This window comes from Panthera tigris, chromosome D1 (genome assembly GCF_018350195.1).
Source record: "Panthera tigris isolate Pti1 chromosome D1, P.tigris_Pti1_mat1.1, whole genome shotgun sequence".
Classification (NCBI taxonomy): Eukaryota; Metazoa; Chordata; class Mammalia; order Carnivora; family Felidae; genus Panthera; species Panthera tigris.
Window position 1 is genome coordinate 111506077 of NC_056669.1, and position 13708 is coordinate 111519784.

At 56.0% G+C, this 13708-nt stretch overlaps 1 protein-coding gene and 1 non-coding gene across 2 annotated transcripts in view; both read right to left on the bottom strand.

Moving 5' to 3' along the window:
* Positions 1–13708, bottom strand: part of SHANK2 (SH3 and multiple ankyrin repeat domains 2) — a 490643-nt gene that overhangs the window by 54382 nt on the left and 422553 nt on the right. The window lies entirely within an intron of this gene.
* LOC122231648 lies at positions 12568–12717 on the bottom strand. The gene has a single exon (XR_006208895.1). It is a non-coding gene; the product is annotated as a U12 minor spliceosomal RNA (small nuclear RNA).

Below are 13708 nucleotides of genomic sequence, written 5' to 3' on the forward strand. Positions count from 1 at the left end.
GGGGCGCCGCAGGGGCGGTGGGGCCGGGGGCTTGCCCAGGGCAAGCAGAGCCCGAGTGCACGCCCCTGGACCGTACTGGTTCTCGGTGGGTGACCACGGCCCCTGCACGGCGGCCACATCTCTTTCCGCCTGAGACATGCATGGACGCGGCTTCCGCAGCTGCTGAGCGCACTGTCTGGGCCACTGGTCTGGCTGGTCTAGGTCCGCCCGGCGTGGCCAGTCAGCTTCCGTAGGTGCGCGTCTCCTCCTCATGAGCTGGCGAGCCCGCTGCCCGACCCCCACTTGTGCGTCGGGTGGTCCGGCCTCCGCTTGCCCGCAGCCTCCGCTCGCTGCCCCTCTCCTGTGAGGGCATCTACCTTAAGCTCACTGCAGGAACCGGAGTCCGACCTCCGTGCCTCAGTTTCCCCACCTGAGCACAGCCTAGCGACTGGGTTGACTTCTCAGGGCTGTCGGTGTGATTAGATGGGGTCGCGCTTGTACCCCGTTAGCACGGTGCCTGGCACGTGACAGGTGCTCAATAAACAGTGAGCATTTGTTGTTCTGTGTGTGTGTGTGTGTGTGTGTGCGTGTGTGTTTGACAGCAAGTATGTCATTCCAACACCGACTCTCCGGTCTCCCACGCCAGCTGGGGGACCCACCGTCCGTTCTGGTCGGCGCGGACCCATGCGGCGGGGGCTCGGTCCTGCGTGGCGGCTCCTCTCCATTTGTGCCATCCAAAGTCCAGGCCACGCGTACTGTGACCCACCCTGCCCGGCTATGAACCGGGGGTTCCCATGATCTCCTTTTCCAGTTGGGTAATTTGCTAGGACATCTCACAAAACTCAGGAAAGTGCTTTCCTTATGCTCATCACTTTATTATCAAGGGTACGGCTCCGGAGCTGCCCGACGGAAGAGACGCGAGGGGCGGAGTAGGGGGGGCGCCGGATCTCCTGGCGCCTCTGCGGGTCCTCCAACCCCAATCTCTCCCGGCCCCGCTGTCCGGATCACCGGACTCCCTTCCCCCTTGCCAGCTCCCACTGGGGGGTGGGTATGGGGGCGGGGCTGACAGCTCTGACCCTCTCATCGTAAGATCCCTTCTTACTCCGGTCTCATCGTAAGATCCCTTCTTACGCCGGTGGCCACCCATCCTGAAGCTGTCTTGGGTCCCCCGTGAGCCATCTCACTGGCGAACAAGAGACAGTAAGTTCCAAGGGGTTTAGGGACTCAGGGCCAGGAGCTGATGCTTATTAACAGCCTATTTATTTGTATTTATCATGCCACGGCTCTCGGCTGCCCCGATGCCCTGCTCGCTGCGGTCTTTCTTCTAGCACGAGCCCCTCCCTGCACTCCTTCAGGGGGCGTGCGGACCTTGCGGGCCCAGGACCTCGGCGGTGGGCTTGCTGCCCTGCTTGCACGCGGTGTGCACGCTCCCACCCGCCCTGGGCTTCTCCCCGCGCCCTCTAGCTGCCGACCTTCTGGGCGGAATCCCGCCCCTGCCCGTTCTACGCCCACCACTGGCACGTGGGCCTGGCTGGAGCGGGTGTCTGAGAATTACCCTTACTTCTCAGGCTTCAGGGAGGGCCGGAGCCACTTGGAAAAGAAAAATAACTCCCAGTTTGCAGAAATGACTTAGAAGACTGAGTGCAGCTGGTTTCCGAGCGCGAATTCCTCTGTGGCAGGGATCCTGGGTCCCCGTGATGCTGGAAGCCCACGATCACATGCAAATAGTTCAGAAGCTGCAGTCAAGTCCCTGGAAACCCAGGTCTGAGCTCCGTGGCGACAGAGTGAAGACAAATTCATTATCAGCTCAGGCCAGAGCTGGAAATGCCGGTGCCTCCTGCCAGGGTCCCCCCTGCAGCACGGCCGGCGGGAGCCTCCTCGGGGCCCGGTCCCGGGAGCCCCGTGTGCGCCATCCCTGGTCAGATGTTCCTGGACCCCCGTCCTCTCGGGCGACCCTCCCTCCAGCGGATGGCGGCGGGGGCGGGGGGGGGTGCCCTCACCACTCGGGCTTCCCGTCTGAAATCGCTGCTCCGGATTTTCACATAAAACGACAATCTTCCTGAACAAAGCCTTAGACGCAGATAGGGACACACAACCCTTTCTAGCAATCGGTTGCCAAACCTCCCTTCCTCCTGGGACCACCCCTCATTCCAGGTCTGTGTGTGGGGGGGTTCTGCTTCCAGGACCCCCGGCCTGTGTCCTGCCTCCTTCCTTCCGCCCACTTCCCTGGCCTTGCCCTCCTGGCTGCCGAACCCCCCTCTCACGACAGCACTTGGTGGGGCCGGGGGGTGGGGTGGCTGGGCACCAGGAGGCTGTCCTTGGGTCCTGCTTTGGAAGCCCACTCTTTGCAATGCCCGTTTGCACATGTGTCCCTGTCCCTGAGGGAGGGCACCGAGTCTCAGGCAGGTCGTCGAGGGCTCGGGGTGTGGTCTGCAGGGGAGGCTTGTGTGTGCTGGGATCAGGGGTCACTGTGGGTTGAACGGTGCTCCCCTAAAAGGATGTGTCCACATTCTAACTCCTGGAACCTGTGAATGTGACCTTATTTGGAAACAGGGTCTCTGCAGACGTGATTCAGTTAAGCCGGGGTCATCAGGAAAAGCCCTAATCCAATGATGTGTCTCTTCTAAAACGGGGGAGATCTGGACCCACCTCCAGGGGAGGGGCCGTGAAGACAGAGGCGGAGCCAGGAGGGACACGGCCACCAGCCCAGGGGCGCCTGGAGCTCCAGAAGCTGAAGGCGGCAGAAGGACCCTCCCCTCGCACCTTCAAGGGAGCACAGCCCTGCCCACGCCTTGATTTTGGACTTCCGGCCTCCAGGCCGTGGGAGAACAAATTTGTGTGTTAGCCACACAGTGGGTGGCGCTCTGAGGCGGCCGCCCCAGGAAGCAAACCCCAGGTGCCTCCGTGCACCAAGAGACGGCCCGACGTGCTAACACCCACACCTGCCCGCAGGGGTCGGGGGCCACGGTCTGGCTTACGGAACTTCTCGGCCCAGACTTCAGACCAGCGAGCCCTCAAGGGGCCCCGACCCGGTTTAGGGCCTCGACACACAGGTGGGGCAGGCACGGCGGCTCTGGGGGGAGTGGCCGGGGAACGCCAGAGCCCCGCTCCTTCCTGCTACTTCCTTCGGCTTCGCACACCAAGCCCGCCATCGTGCGCACCCCCTCCGTGGGTACAGCCTAACACTGGGCACCTGATGGCCCGGGACGGCACCCCAGCGGGGATGCGTCTGCAGACAGAGGAGCCCCGATCCACCCCTCAGCCACCTCCTGATGGCGCCTGCAGATTATATCCGTGAGACCGTACTGGCCGTCTGTCTGCCCACCGAGACCCCGGAACACAGGTCCACAAAATCGCAAATAGGAAGATACAAGAGTATCATCTGTCCCCAGCGGCATTCACGCCGTCACTCGCCCGAGTGGAGGCTCACGCGACGGGCAGCCAAGGGTGGAAATGCTGGCTGTGTTTAGAGGAAGGACCCAGCAAGGCGTAGAGAAAACGGGCATCAGTGACCGGAAAGGCAGCGTTTGCCAAAGGCTAAGGATCCCCCCCCCCCCCCCCGTCCCTCCCGCCTGTGGTGGCCACGAGCCGCTGCGCGGAGCCACCTGCTCTGGCCCACCCTCCCTGCGGGAGAGGGTCTCGGGCCTCCCTTAGTCGAAATGGCACGGGGTGGGGGTTCTAGGAGGGGCTCATGTGTTCCCAGGAGCACCACTAGGAGGGGCCGTGTGGCCTGGCTGCGGGGTCGGGGGGGACAGGGCTGGGCTGGCTGCTCCATCGCCCCTCCCCGAGAGGGACCCCAGCCCAGCAGCGGGGTCCCTGTGCGGCTGTCCAGGGCCCAGCGTGGCTGCGGGACAGCGCTGAGCATTGGAGGAGGCCTTGCTGGTGTCGCAGAGACTCCGTGGCCCCGGAGAATCCCGGGGAAAGAGGCCCCACAAGGAAGACTGGCTCCGGGGACCCTCGGGGCAAGCCCAGCAGGTGCAGAAAAGCACACCTCCTTCTGTCCTGGGCACCTGGGTCGACTCGGGCGCTCGGACGCCGGCCTGAACCCTGGAGGGGCTACAAACGCGAGTCCTGGCACCTGTGCCCCCATGACCCACCCCCATCGGTCAGGGACGTCGTAGGCAGGACCCGGAAGGGTGGGGGTGCCCGGGAACATCTGTGGACAGTGAAGGAGAGAGGGATCAGCCACTCAGTGCCATAAGCACATGCGTGTGGACACCAGTCCGTGTGCCACAGGACCCTGGGAAGGGTGGTGCGGTCTGGGAGGGTCCCAGAGGGCCTGGGGTGGGTGGAGGAGAGGCCTCGAAAGCCAGCTCCCCCTCCTGCCCCCACCCTCCCAGACCTCGGTCTCCGAGGACATTCACTGTGTCTCCAAATACCTCGCTTCCCGGGGGGCTCAGCCCTCCCCTCCCGAGGCCGCCTGCCTCTGCCTTCGTTGATGTTCTCAAGTGCACGGACCCCACATCCCCACTCGGCTCCCTAAGCAGGAGTCTGGTTCACACCCACTCATATGGTCATCCTCAGCCTCTCCCACCCCCACCAGATGGCCAGGCCGACCCTGAAGAACGCAGGTCGGCGGCGGGAGGTTGGCATGGCCTCCTGTCTTAAATTTGTGGACGCCATTCCCGAAGACTCATAATCCACCCAGCTATTGTACCTGACTTTGGTCTGAAACATCCGGGTGATAGGATAGGAATCGTGTCTCCACAGTGTAACTCTCCCCACCTTTATCATTTGGGTACCAAAGACCATGGTTTTGGCCCCGTTGCTTGGGTTCCATATATGTTATTATTTTTTTTACACTGACTCGGGGTTTTCCGTACTCAATACCCTCCCCAGAGCCCAGCAGGAATAGGGCCACGGTTTTATGACCATGCGATAAAGTGAACCCGTGCCATCAGAGTGGAGACGTGGACCCTTCCCTCCCTGCATCACCTGTGAGCCACAGGGGCACGTGGCCCCTACTGGGGACACGTCACCTTCTGTCTTCCACCCGACCCCTGGCGTGGCGGAACTCTGAATTCTCCCGCTGAAAGCGTGAACACATAGGAACACTGGCCTGGGGCCCCCGAGTCGGTGCTGCCTGGAGGCTGGAGGCTGGCGGGGCGACCCTGAGGGACCCCCCACCCACTCGCCACACTTGTGCTGTGCACCTTCCCAGCTTAAGACACGGAGGGGTACCGAGGGTGCGTGGGCTTCTTCCCTCCCAGGGTCCGCGCGCTTTCCTGGGGACGGCATGCAAACCTGAAGAGCACCGAGATACTCCCACGTGGCTTCTGAGCTCACAGGTAGCCACTAGAAGCCCAATGAAAGGGAGACTGCAGGGGGTCCTTGAGGAGGCGGGCCTTGACTTTGGTTTTGAAGGATAACATGACCAGGATATGTGAGGGTGGGAGGGCAAAGATGGGGCAGTGATGGGGACACTGAGGGCCTTTCAAGGGCACGGTCTTTCTGGCCGGGAAAGACGCACAGACAAGGGGGCAGTGAGCTGGCCCTTCCAGGGAGGAGGGGATCCAGTAGAACCCGCTGGGATCTTTTCTGGCCCGGGCCAGGCCGCAGGAGGTCTGCCCTGGGTCCTGGCCCAGGGGAGCCCTGAGAAGGCATCACGGATCGGCCGGTCTCCCAGCCGAGAGCACGTGTGGGCCCCTCCTGGAGGGAGCGTGGGTTGAGGCTCAGGCTTTAACACCAAGCTTGGGAGATTTATAGCTCCATTTAGCTCATACATGTCCCACATCACGACGAGTAATTTACTGAGTGCTTTAACTCAAAGCCAACAACTGAAAAATTAATCCCCAAAGCAAACGATTAACTCTCAAAGGGGATGGGATGCCTCATTTCTGCGGCACCGGCCCCCAGGCTCTCATCCGGAAGGCTGCTTGCTACTTTCCACCCGGTCCCACGTGGGGAGAGGCTGAGCTTGGGCAGACAGTGGGTCACCTTGGGCTCATCCTGCTGTTAATTAAACCTGTGGCCCAAAGGTCCTCTCCTGGAGCAGTGCCCAGAGAACAGACGCCCCATAATGTAATATGCGCAGGGCCAGCCCAGTCCAGCGGGAATGCAGTGTTTCTCTAACACATGAGGGTGTTCGTGCAGACGGTGAGCTGGGGTCTATCTGACCTCTCCTTGGACTCAGTTCCAACAATCTCTGTGTGAGTTCGCTCTGGCAGCACAACACAGTCCCATAGTCGGGGCTCGCACCACAGGATGGATTGTCTCCCAGTCCTGGAGGCCGGAGCCCGAGGTCCAGGCGTGGGCGGGGCCGGGTCCTCCTGAGGCCTCTCTCCTTGTATGTGGACGGACGTCCTCTCCCAGTGGCCCCACGGGGTCGTCACTCCGTGCATGTCTGAGTTCTAATCCCCTCTTCTTACAAGGACCCCCTGCACTCTGGATCGGACCCTCCCCTAGTGACCTCACTTTACCTTAATCACCTCCTCCAAGGCCCCATCTCCAGATGGCCTCAGATCACATTCTGAGCTGGTAGGGGTCAAGGCTCCAACATATGAATTCTGGGGACCCAACTCAGCCCATGACAGTCTCCAACAATACGCTCCCTTCCCAGCTGCTGGCCCAGACTCCTCTCCTGACTCGTTGTTGGCGGAGGTCATGCCCACGTGACGGGTGGTGAGGGGCAGGGAGCCAGGGTCAGAACCCCAGATGCTCCAGTCCTTCTGCAAATGACTTTGTAATCTTTGACAAGACCCCGATCTGGGGAAGCGAGAGGGTTGACCCGGGCTCTCAAAGGTCCCCTTTACCTGTACACTCTTGGGTTTCAAGTGATTAGGTGGGTTACGTGGGGTTCAAAGTCAGGATGTGTGATACATCCCTACGTTCCTTCAGCCGGCTTCCAGAACCAATGCCCCTAACGAATGAGAGCTCAGTCTCACAGGAAGTTCCTTCTCTTCCAGGCAAAGTCCCGAGAAATGGCAGCTGGCTTCCGGGGGGGCGATTCAGGGTCCTGGGCGCTGCCCTTTTCAACATGGAGCTTACGGGTTTGGGCTCATCTACATCCAGGCGCAGGGTGGATGGAGGGTGCGGAGGTGGCTCGTGGGGGTTTAGAACAGGCCACCCTCCCATTCCGTGGCCAGAGCTCAGGCACACGCGTGAGCCTGCGTGCAGGGCACGGGCACCGGGGCCGTGGTGTCGAGCTGCGTGCCGTACAAGAGGCTGCGAGCCCGTGTGTGGTAGGGAAGTCGTAGCTCGAGTCAAGGGAAGGACAGCCCGAAACAGCGCGGGTGGCCATTGAGAGGTTGCCCACTGGCTGCAGGAAGTGCCCGGTGTGGGTGACAGCTGCAAAATGACCGCTCTGGGGTGGAGGCAGATGACAGCGGTGGCCCGTGCTTGTGTGCCAGGAACTCCCGGGTCCACAGGCGCCTCCCCACAGGTGCACGAGGAGGAGAAAACGCCAAGTCTCCATCCCCCCGTGACATCCTCCTGATTAGACACCCACCTCCCCAACCTGCCAGCCGCTGCTGGGCATCTCACACTCTTCCCGGGGCCTCGTCCCCGGCGGCGTCCGGAGGGAGTCCTCCCCACGCAGGCTCCAAGGTCATGGTAACTACTGTGCGGATCCACAGAAGGTTCTGGAGCCCCTTCCCTTCTGTACTCTCTGGGTGACGGGTTCCCTGAGACTCCCACTCTTGGCTATAAGACCTTCGGCTGTAAGTGCCCGATCGGACTTTATTCTGAGACTTTCTATTTTGGAACAGTTTTAGGTTTACAGACAGAAAAATTGAGCGGATACTACAGCAAATTCCCACACACCCCTTCCCTCCTATTATCCACACCTTGCGCTGACTGGCGTGTTACGTTTGCCACAGGTGATGAGCCAATCCTGATTATGTTCTCATGAACTGAAGCCCACAGGGCTCACGCTTCACGTACTTTCTATAGGTTTTGCCACGTATCCGACATTACAGTGGCACACGACAGTTTCACTGCCCTAAAACTGCCCCGTGCTCCACCTGTCCAGCCCTCTCCCCCCGCCACCCCCGCCCTGACAACCACGGATCTTTTTACCGTCTCCACGGTTTTGCCCTTCCCAGAATGTCATATAGTTGGGATCCTCGCTCGTTCAGATTGGCTTCCTTCACAAAGCAGTATGCATTTGTGGGTTCCTCTTACGTGGGTCTTTCTGTGGCCTGTGGGCTCATTTCCTTTTATAGCCGCATAATATTGAGTTGAATGGATGGACCACGGTTTGTTCGAGGGTGCTTCCACGTTTTGGCAATGATGAATACAGCCGTTATAGACACGCCTGTGGGACCTGGTCATGTTTTGACAAAGCCACGACCATAAACATCTTGGCACCTGCTGCTATGACTCATAAGGACCTAACAGCTTCCATATCTCAAGGGCTCATTACATTACCAGGCATCACACCAAAAGCTTTACTCATCACTCTCCGTTTACCGAGTGCCTCCTGCATGCAGGTCTGTCCCTGGGGCTGGGGACAGAGCCACCGACTGGTCTCAGGCTTGTGTGAATTACAGACAAAAAGCACACAAACATACTACCATATAGTAGTAAGTCTCCAGGTAAGGGTTAAACCCAGGCCCGTCCACCCTGAAGTCCCTGCTGCTAAGCCTGAAAGGAGAGGCTGAGAGCCTAGGGGCTCCACGTGGATACTTCTGGAAGCATGTTCCATGGCGGAGCAGAGACGAAGGAGCCCGGGGTCCAGTGAGCAGCCCTGGCTTCGAGGCCGGACGTGGTGCCAGGAGGCCCCTCAAGCTCTACACAGAGAGGCCAGGCCAGTAGCACGGAGGGTGAGGGCAGGCTCACGGTTTTCACGCTCACGCCCCCGAGACCCCGCGCTTGGCCACCCCGCTCTCATAGCCCCTAAAGACAAGCAGAAGGCCCCACTCGGCCTGGCTCTCCTGGAGCAGAGGCCCCCCCGGTGCTGAGATCCCCAGTGACTCCGAGGGGGCCGAGCCAGACGAGGGGGCCGAGTCCCGGTCTGAGTCACTGCTACTATTTGAACGTTTTCCCCCTTCAAAATGACAGTCTTGGCGAGTATCTTAAATGCCAGTGGAGAATAAATGCCACCAGAAAGTCTGACTATCCTTCGTCTTTTAAGCACAGAAACCGAAATGCCACCTGGAACAAGGCGAAAGCGGGAGGGGAACCCTGGGTCCACTCCCTCTGGCACTCACTGTGGGGGCGCGGCTGTCGGCCAAGCGTAGACTCCTCACCGCACACCTGGGCTGGCGGCTCGGTGCCACGGGCTCCCCCCGTGAGCCGGCATCAGGCTCGCCCTGTACACGTGCCCAGCCCCGCACAGTGGGTGCCTGTCACCGCCACAGAGATGCTGGCTGGGCCGGCGTTCAGGGCTCAGCCTCGAGCTGGATGGCCTGGGTGCAAATCCCAGCCCTCTACCTTCAGCCGCACAACCTTAACCAAATGACTTACCCTCCCTGTGCCTTGGTCGCCTCATCTGTAACAGGTGGACGTGTCAGTGCCCCCCTCGAGGGATGCGGGGTGGCTCCACGAGAACATTCCAGAAAGAATGTAGCCCACGGCTCTGACCCCTGGAGACCTCTGAAGATCTGCTGAGAGAGAGGCTCTGTGCCAGGCACGGGGCAACCGAGCCAAACGGGACACGGCTCGTCTACCACTGTCCCGAGAAAGAGCTGAACAGAGAGACACGAGATCAACAAGGAGGCACCTGGTTTCGTGGAGGACGTGAGAAGAAACTGACACAGACACACAACCCCTCCACCAAACTTGGCCTCCTCGGTGCGTCTGTCCCTCTCGTGTTTTTCCCTTAAATTTAAAGGGCTCTATCTTTTAAATCAGTTTATTCCTTTATTTTGAGAGCAAGAGAGACAAGGGAGCAGGCAGGGGAGAGGCAGAGAGAGAGAGAGAACCCCAAGCAGGCTCTGCACGGCCAGCTCTGAGCCTGACGTGGGGCTCGAACTTACACACCACTGCGAGACCACGACCTGAGCCGAGATCGAGAGTTTGGACGCTTAACCAACCGAGCCACCCAGGCGCTCCTTTAAATCAGTTTTAAGTTCACAGAAAAAGTGAGCACAAAGAGCTCCCGCACACGGCACCTCTTTTTCTTACGCCGAGAGTAATGCGTTCGGCCGCTGCTCTGCTTGTGGCTCTTTGCGCTTAGAGCCATTTGCTTGGCAGTCGTCCCCTCGCAGGACACCAGGGCCGCCTCGTCTTTGCAACAGCTCCACTGCACAGCCCTGCGTGGACACTCTGTGTCTTATTGGACTGACGCCCTCCTGGGGCTGCGTGGGTGGTTTCCACGAGCTTCCACCTGGGCCAGCAGAACTGGAGGGGACAGTCCCGGAAGTGCGGAGGCGGGGGCAAAGGGTACTGGCATTTAGTGCCTTAGTAGGAAGTGATGAGTTTCCTCCGGAAAAGACGTGCCAGCTCGACGTCTCCCCAAAATGGAAGAGAGCGCCCCTTGCCCACCCCACTGCTGCCCAAACAACAGACAGGTGTGACAGAGAAAGAGCCTTGAGGCAGAATGGCCGTCCTTGGGCCACTCCCACGCTGGGGTTGCCCACCAAGTGGACTGGAACGGACAGCATCCTCGTGGAGACCACTGCCCCCGCTCCCTTGTAATTCTGCGTAACAGCAACAGACCACCGTGAGCAGAAAAATCTAAATGCCTTTACGATATCTTAAAAAAGTATGAAAAAGTTAGGGATAAATTTGGCAAAAGACTGGGGAGACCTGTACAGGGGAAACCTCAAAACACCATTGAGAGACGCAGACGAGCCAACGCAATGGAGAGATTCCCTGTGGCTTTGCAGCAGATGCTCCGTGATGGCTGGGTACAGCTGTCCACGCTCCTCAGTGGACGGGCTCAGTGTGATCCCGGCAGGCTCTTTATAGAAAATGACGAGCTGACTGCTAAATTCATATGGAAATGCAAGCTCCCTTGGATAGCCAAAAGGTATTTTGTAAACATTTTATGTATTTATTTATTTTAGAGAGAGAGCATGTGTGAAAGGGGGAGGGGGCAGAGAGAGAGAGAGAGAGAGAGAATCTTTGATTTTTTTAAAGTTTATTTATTCAGAGAGAACACGAGTGGGGGAGGGGGAGAGGGAGAGAGAATCCCAAGCTGCCAAGCTGTCTCTGGGTTGGCAGTGTAGAGCCTGATGCGGGGCTCGAACTCACAAACCATGAGGTCGTGACCTGAGCTGAACCAAGAGTCAGACGCTTAACTGGTTGAGCTACCCGAGGGCCCCGAGAGAAAGAATCTTAAGCAGGCTCGATGCTACATGTGGAGCCTGATGGGGGGCTCGATCCCACAACCGCGGGATCATGACCTGAGCTGAAATCAAGAGTTGGGTGTTCAACCAACTGAGCCATCCAGGAGCCCCCAAAAAGTTTTTGGAAAAGAAGAACAAAACTGGAGGACTGACCCGATCTATTTCAAGACTTATTTTGAAGACACCGTAATCAAGACAGTCGATGATGGAACAGAAGAGACAGCTCAGAACCAGACCTGCGTGCATATGTGAACAGCTGGTTTCTGACAGACACAAAGGGAATCTGCTGGAGAAAGGATTGGTAGCGATGTCCTGGCTCTCATTTCTGCTATGGGAGGTTGTGTCCGCCACACCCCCCTTTTATTCCCGGATAAGCTTGGCTAGAAGTTTATCAATTTTACTGCTGTTTTCAAAGAACCGGCTTTAGGTGTCATTATATCCCCTATTATTGTTCTATTTTCTATTTCATCGATTGCTGTGATCTTCACCATTTCCCTTTTTCTCCTTATGTTGGGTTTAATTTGCTCTTTTTCTTCTAGCTTCTGAGTGGAAGCTGAGGTCACTGATTTGAGCACTTTCTTTTCTAATGGAGGCATTCAGTCCTATGAATTTCCCTTAAGGACTACTTTTGTGGTGCCCTACACACGTTGGTGGGTTGTGTTTTCATTTTCATTCAACTCAAACACTACCTAATTTCCCATTTGATTCTTACTTTGACCCATGAATTACTTAGAGCAGCATTATTTAGTTTATAAGCATTTGGGGGGATTTTCCTGAGATCTTTCTCTTATCGGTTCCTAATACAATTCTACTAGGGAACAAATTTGTATGACTTGAATACTTTTGAGTTTATTGACACCTGTTTTATGACCCAGAGTACGGTTTATCTCGAGGACTGTTCCAAGTGCTTTCGAAAAGAAAGCACAGAGTTCTATAGATGTCAATTAGGCCAAATTGGTTGAGAGCGTTGTTCCAATTTCCTACATCCTTACTGATTTTCTGTGTGCTCGCTCTATTGGCTATTGAAATAGCTGATTATAATTGTGGATCTATTTCTCTTTACAGGTCTACCAATTTTTGCTTCATGTATTTTGAAGCTCTGTTATGAGATGCGTACACGTTTATGGTTCTTATGTCCTTCTACAGAATGGACTCTTTTATCATTACGAAATTACATTCTTAAACTCTGCTAACATTATTATTATTTTTTTTTTTGAGGTGGGGTGCTGTGGGAGTTGCCAACCTCAGGTCCAAAAACCCTTCACAGTTAAGGCACTTACTTATAGAAAGCAAGCACCTTCCCAACCTCATTTTTTACATGTGCACTTGTCTATCCTTTCAGTAATCAAAGGGGGAACAGGCAGAGTGGGACTTCCAGGCATCCTGCAAAGCAGGCAGGTCACCTTAGGGATGACCTTTACCCACTCAAAAATTCGTCTCACATCAGCCGTGAGGATTTAGGTGTCACCCCAAATCATTGTGTTCCTTACTCATAAGTTTAAGGTATTCTGTTAACATCCTTTATTATGAAACCTGCTTTGATACTAATATGCCCACTAAAGTTTTCTTTTGGCTTTCTTTTCTTTTGGTATAGCCTTACCACACTCTTGCTTTTTAACATACCTGTGTCTTAATAGTTAAGGTGTGCCCCTTGGAGGCATCCTGCTTGTCATCTAACCTGATAATTCTGCCTTTTACCTGGGGCGTGTTTGCACCATTTACGTTTAATGTGATTATTGATATGGTTAGGGTTAACTTCAATCTTCTATTTTTTATTTGCCCCATATGTATTTTGTCTCCCTTTCTTTCCCTCTTTTCCTACCTTCTTTTGGGCTGAATATTTTTATGATTCCATTTTATCTCCTGTGTCACCTTATTAGCTATAATTTTTTGTTTGGTTACTTTAGCAGTGGCCCTACATATTACCTTTCCCTGTGTCATAAGCCCCAAACTACATTGTTATTATTTCTGTTTAAAGCCAATGACTTTTATTTCTTAAAAAATTTTTTTAAGCCAATGACTTTTAAAGGGATTTAAATAGTAAGCACATTTCTTTACATAGTCTTGCTGTTGCCATTTCTGGTGCCTTCCTTCCTCTGAGTATTTCCATCCAGTGTCATTCTCCTTGTACCTGAAGGAAGTCCTTCGTTCGATGTTTCTTAAAGTGCAGGCCGCCAGTGATGAAGCCTTTTAGCTTTTGCGTTTTTTAGAAGTCTTTGTTTTACCTTTGTTTTTGAAGTAGCTCTGTTTTCCTCCTCCGTTAGTGCTTTAAAGACGCATCTCTGTGACTTCTCACTTGCGCTGTTTCTAATGCTGGATCTGCTGTCATTCTTGTCTTTGTTCTTTGTAGGGAATGCATCTTTCCCCACTCTGCTGGCTTTTTAAGGATTTTTATCTTTGTCACTGGTTTTGAGCAATTGGAAAACTATGTGTGTTGGTGGACTTTTTTCCCCAGGGGGTCTTGAGTTTGCTCAATCTGTGAGTTCACAGTTCACTTG